Source organism: Hemiscyllium ocellatum (assembly GCF_020745735.1).
Source record: "Hemiscyllium ocellatum isolate sHemOce1 chromosome 15 unlocalized genomic scaffold, sHemOce1.pat.X.cur. SUPER_15_unloc_14, whole genome shotgun sequence".
NCBI classification, from domain to species: Eukaryota; Metazoa; Chordata; class Chondrichthyes; order Orectolobiformes; family Hemiscylliidae; genus Hemiscyllium; species Hemiscyllium ocellatum.
This window is the reverse complement of record NW_026867450.1, coordinates 57,501-62,662: the sequence shown is the minus strand read 5'-3', so window position 1 is coordinate 62,662 and position 5,162 is coordinate 57,501.

The window sequence follows — 5,162 nt, the reverse complement described above, 5'->3', positions numbered from 1 at the left end:
GGACTATGTACAATAGCGGCCAACGACTCCCAGAGCCGGTAGTGCGGCGCCTGCTCTCAGCTTAAGAGGCTTTTGGGAGTGCTCAGGCAAGGGTCAGCCTGCACCCTTGCTGGCAGCACCCAGGGGAACCAGGACGCTTGCATCTCTCGCCTTCATTTTCGACACAAACACCTGAGGAGGGAAGCCAACCCTCCGTGTGTCAAGAGACCGTCCCCGCCCCGGCCTCCGACTGATTCTTAGAACGGACGGAAAGAGTCAGGCAAGCCTGTCAAAGAATTGAGCAGATGTCAAAATCTTTTAAGACTTCCGCGAACTCTCCGGCTTGCACTGAGACCCGAGGTCGATGTGCTCAGCACCACGGGGCCCCTTTCGCCTGCAGGTCCCGAGCCGCCAACATGTTCTAAGTATCGTGTTCCCCAAACCTGGGTGACGAGCACCGCAGGGCGGCAGAGCCATCGCACTTGCCGGGTGGCAGAGGAAGGACCGGACTATGTACAATAGCGGCCAACCACTCCCAGAGCCGGTAGTGCGGCGTGCGAGGTCTGCTCTCAGCGGAAGAGGGTTTTGGGAATGCTCAGGCAAGGGCCAGCCTGCACCCTTCCTGGCCGCTCCCACGGGAACCAGGCTACTTGCAATCCTTTCCCCCAATAGCAAGTGCCTTTTGGAGGGACGGCCGGAGTCAACGTGGGGTTTGCCCGCCCTCCAAAGTGTCAAGAGACCGCCGCACAGGCCTCTGACTGATTCTTAGAACAGGCAGCAAGAGTTGGGTAAGTCTGTCGAAAATTTGACAAAGTGTCAAAAATTAGACTTCCGAGAGCTCTTGGGCATGCACACAGGCCTGTCATTCAAGTGCTCTGCCCGCGGAACCGTTTTTCGGATGCCTTTCAAAGTGGTCCCGCGCCGCCATTTTGTTCTAAAAATCGTGTTCCCAGAAATCTCCGGGTACCCCGCCAACCTCACTGTGTCACAATGTCAAGTGGCACTGAATGGGTCTGAATTTCAAATTCGACTGCTTCGCTCTGGAACTCGAACCCGGCAAAACCGTTTGGATTTTTCCCGGTCCAGACTTCCGCGGCAGACAAAGTTAAAGTTTTCGGGCTGCAGACTCAAAACGACATCTGGCCAACCGCCGGGCTCAATTCGCCCAGTTCCTCCGGCACTTCGGAACTCATGTTCGGCATGAGTTTTTGAATCTTTCCCGATGCTTCGGCATTTTCCTCCGCTGACACTTAGAATATTTTTCACACTTGGCCGAAAATTTTTTCTAAGTTTTTCTGGTTACTGATTTCTTCTTTTCGGGCATTTTTCTAAGTTTTCTTGTTTACTCATTTCTCATTTTCAAACATTTTTCTAAGTTTTTCTGGTTACTGATTTCTTCTTTTTGGGCATTTTTCTAAGTTTTCTTGGTTACTCATTTCTCATTTTCAAACATTTTTCTAAGTTTTTCTGGTTACTCATTTCTCATTTTCAAACATTTTTCTAAGTTTTTCTGGTTACTGATTTCTTCTTTTTGGGCATTTTTTCTAAGTTTTCTTGGTTACTCATTTCTCATTTTCAAACATTTTTCTAAGTTTTTCTGGTTACTGATTTCTTCTTTTTGGGCATTTTTCTAAGTTTTCTTGGTTACTCATTTCTCATTTTCAAACATTTTTCTAAGTTTTCTTGGTTACTCATTTCTCATTTTCAAACATTTTTCTAAGTTTTTCTGGTTACTGATTTCTTCTTTTTGGGCATTTTTCTAAGTTTTCTTGGTTACTCATTTCTCATTTTCAAACATTTTTCTAAGTTTTTCTGGTTACTCATTTCTCATTTTCAAACATTTTTCTAAGTTTTTCTGGTTACTGATTTCTTCTTTTTGGGCATTTTTCTAAGTTTTCTTGGTTACTCATTTCTCATTTTCAAACATTTTTCTAAGTTTTTCTGGTTACTCATTTCTCATTTTCAAACATTTTTCTAAGTTTTTCTGGTTACTCATTTCTGCTTTTCCAACGTTTTACTAAGTTTTGCTGGTTACTGAGTTCACACTTTTAAACATTTTCGGGCATTTTTCTACGTTTTTCATGTTACTCATTTAGCACTTTCAGGCACTTTCCTATGCTTTCCTGCTTACTGATTTCACACTTTTAAGCATCTTCGGGCATGTTCCCTAAGTTTTGCAGTTCATTCGTTTGGGACAGTCAGGCAGCTTTCCTAAGCTTTCCTGGTAACCGAATTCACATTGTTGAGAACTTTGGAACCCTTCCCTAAGCTGTGCTGGTTACTCACTTTACCTCTTCAGACACTTGCCCCCGTTGTGACAGAGACCACTTCCCGACTCGGGAAATGCACCAAATTCGGCCTGAACTCAGAGGGCAGTCCCCCCCTCGAAGGCGTGGAAGTCGGCAGAATCGCCGGGTCAAATCCGGCTGAGCTACCCGGCTTGGAAGCCTCAAAGTCGGTATGAGCTGTCAGGTTCACTCCCATCCCCGTTTGGACCACTTCCCGACTCGGGAAATTCACCAAATTCGGCCTGAACTCAGAGGACAGTCCCCCCTCGAAGGCGTGACAGTCGGCAGAACCGCCGGATCAAATCCGGCTGAGCTACCCGGCCCCGAAGCCTCAAAGTCGGTAAGAGCTGTCAGGTTCACTCCCATCCCCGTTTGACCACTTCCCGACTCGGGAAATTCACCAAATTCGGCCTGAACTTATACAACAGTCCCCCCTCGAAGGCGTGACAGTCGGCAGAACCGCCGGATCAAATCCGGTTGAGCTACCCGGCTTGGAAGCCCCAAAGTCGGTAAGAGCTGTCAGGTTCACTCCCATCCCCGTTTGGACCACTTCCCGACTCGGGAAATTCACCAAATTCGGCCTGAACTTATACAACAGTCCCCCCTCGAAGGCGTGACAGTCGCTAGAACCGCCGGATCAAATCCGGTTGAGCTACCCGGCTTGGAAGCCCCAAAGTCGGTAAGAGCTGTCAGGTTCACTCCCATCCCCGTTTGGACCACTTCCCGACTTAGGAAATTCACCAAATTCGGCCTGAACTTAGAGGAGAGTCCCCGCTCGAAGGCGTGGAAGTCGGCAGAATCGCCGGGTCAAATCCGACTGAGCTACCCGGCCCCGAAGCCTCAATGTCGGTAAGAGCTGTCAGGTTCACTCCCATCCCCGTTTGGACCACTTCCCGACTCTGGAAATTCACCAAATTCGGCCTGAACTTAGACAACAGTCCCCCCTCGAAGCCGTGGCAGTCGCTAGAACCGCCGGATCAAATCCGGTTGAGCTACCCGGCTTGGAAGCCCCCAAAGTCGGTATGAGCTGTCAGGTTCACTCCCATCCCCGTTTGGACCACTGCCCGACTTAGGAAAATCACCAAATTCGGCCTGATCTCAGAGGGCAGGCCCCCCTCGAAGGCCAGGCATTCGGCAGAACCGCCGGGTCAAATCCGACTGTGCTACCCGTCCCCAAAGCCTCAAAGTTGGTATGAGCAGTTAGGTTCACTCCCATCCCCGTTTGGACCACTTCCCGACTTAGGAAATTCACCAAATTCGGCCGGAACTTAGAGGAGAGTCCCCGCTCGAAGGCGTGGAAGTCGGCAGAATAGCCGGGTCAAATCCGACTGAGCTACCCGGCCCCGAAGCCTCAATGTCGGTAAGAGCTGTCAGGTTCACTCCCATCCCCGTTTGGACCACTTCCCGACTCGGGAAATTCACCAAATTCGGCCTGAACTTAGACAACAGTCCCCCCTCGAAGCCGTGGCAGTCGCTAGAACCGCCGGATCAAATCCGTTGAGCTACCCGGCTTGGAAGCCCCAAAGTCGGTATGAGCTGTCAGGTTCACTCCCATCCCCGTTTGGACCACTTCCCGACTTAGGAAATTCACCAAATTCGGCCTGAACTTAGAGGAGAGTCCCCGCTCGAAGGCGTGGAAGTCGGCAGAATCGCCGGGTCAAATCCGACTGAGCTACCCGGCCCCGAAGCCTCAATGTCGGTAAGAGCTGTCAGGTTCACTCCCATCCCCGTTTGGACCACTTCCCGACTCGGGAAATTCACCAAATTCGGCCTGAACTTAGACAACAGTCCCCCCTCGAAGCCGTGGCAGTCGCTAGAACCGCCGGATCAAATCCGGTTGAGCTACCCGGCTTGGAAGCCCCAAAGTCGGTATGAGCTGTCAGGTTCACTCCCATCCCCGTTTGGACCACTTCCCGACTTAGGAAAATCACCAAATTCGGCCTGAACTCAGAGGGCAGGCCCCCCTCGAAGGCCAGGCATTCGGCAGAACCGCCGGGTCAAATCCGACTGTGCTACCCGGCCCCAAAGCCTCAAAGTTGGTATGAGCAGTTAGGTTCACTCCCATCCCCGTTTGGACCACTTCCCGACTTAGGAAATTCACCAAATTCGGCCTGAACTTAGAGGAGAGTCCCCGCTCGAAGGCGTGGAAGTCGGCAGAATCGCCGGGTCAAATCCGACTGAGCTACCCGGCCCCGAAGCCTCAATGTCGGTAAGAGCTGTCAGGTTCACTCCCATCCCCGTTTGGACCACTTCCCGACTCGGGAAATTCACCAAATTCGGCCTGAACTTAGACAACAGTCCCCCCTCGAAGCCGTGGCAGTCGCTAGAACCGCCGGATCAAATCCGGTTGAGCTACCCGGCTTGGAAGCCCCAAAGTCGGTATGAGCTGTCAGGTTCACTCCCATCCCCGTTTGGACCACTTCCCGACTTAGGAAATTCACCAAATTCGGCCTGAACTCAGAGGGCAGGCCCCCCTCGAAGGCCAGGCATTCGGCAGAACCGCCGGGTCAAATCCGACTGTGCTACCCGGCCCCAAAGCCTCAAAGTTGGTATGAGCAGTTAGGTTCACTCCCAAACCCGTTGGGACCACTTCCCGACTTAGGAAATTCACCAAATTCGGCCTGAACTTAGACAACAGTCCCCCCTCGAAGGCGTGACAGTCGGTAGAACCGCCGGGTCAAATCCGGCTGAGCTACCCGATTTGGAAGCCTTCAACACAAAACCCATCCGGCAATGCCACTCAAAAAGGGCCCAAATTCAGAAACACCCCCTTCAATAGGTACCACTTCCTCGGAGACACTACCGGGACACGCTCCCCTCGGCGAAAATTAAGCCCCCACCACTAACTGAAGCCAACCGCAGCCCCAACTTCAACGGAGAAATCAGTAACCAATT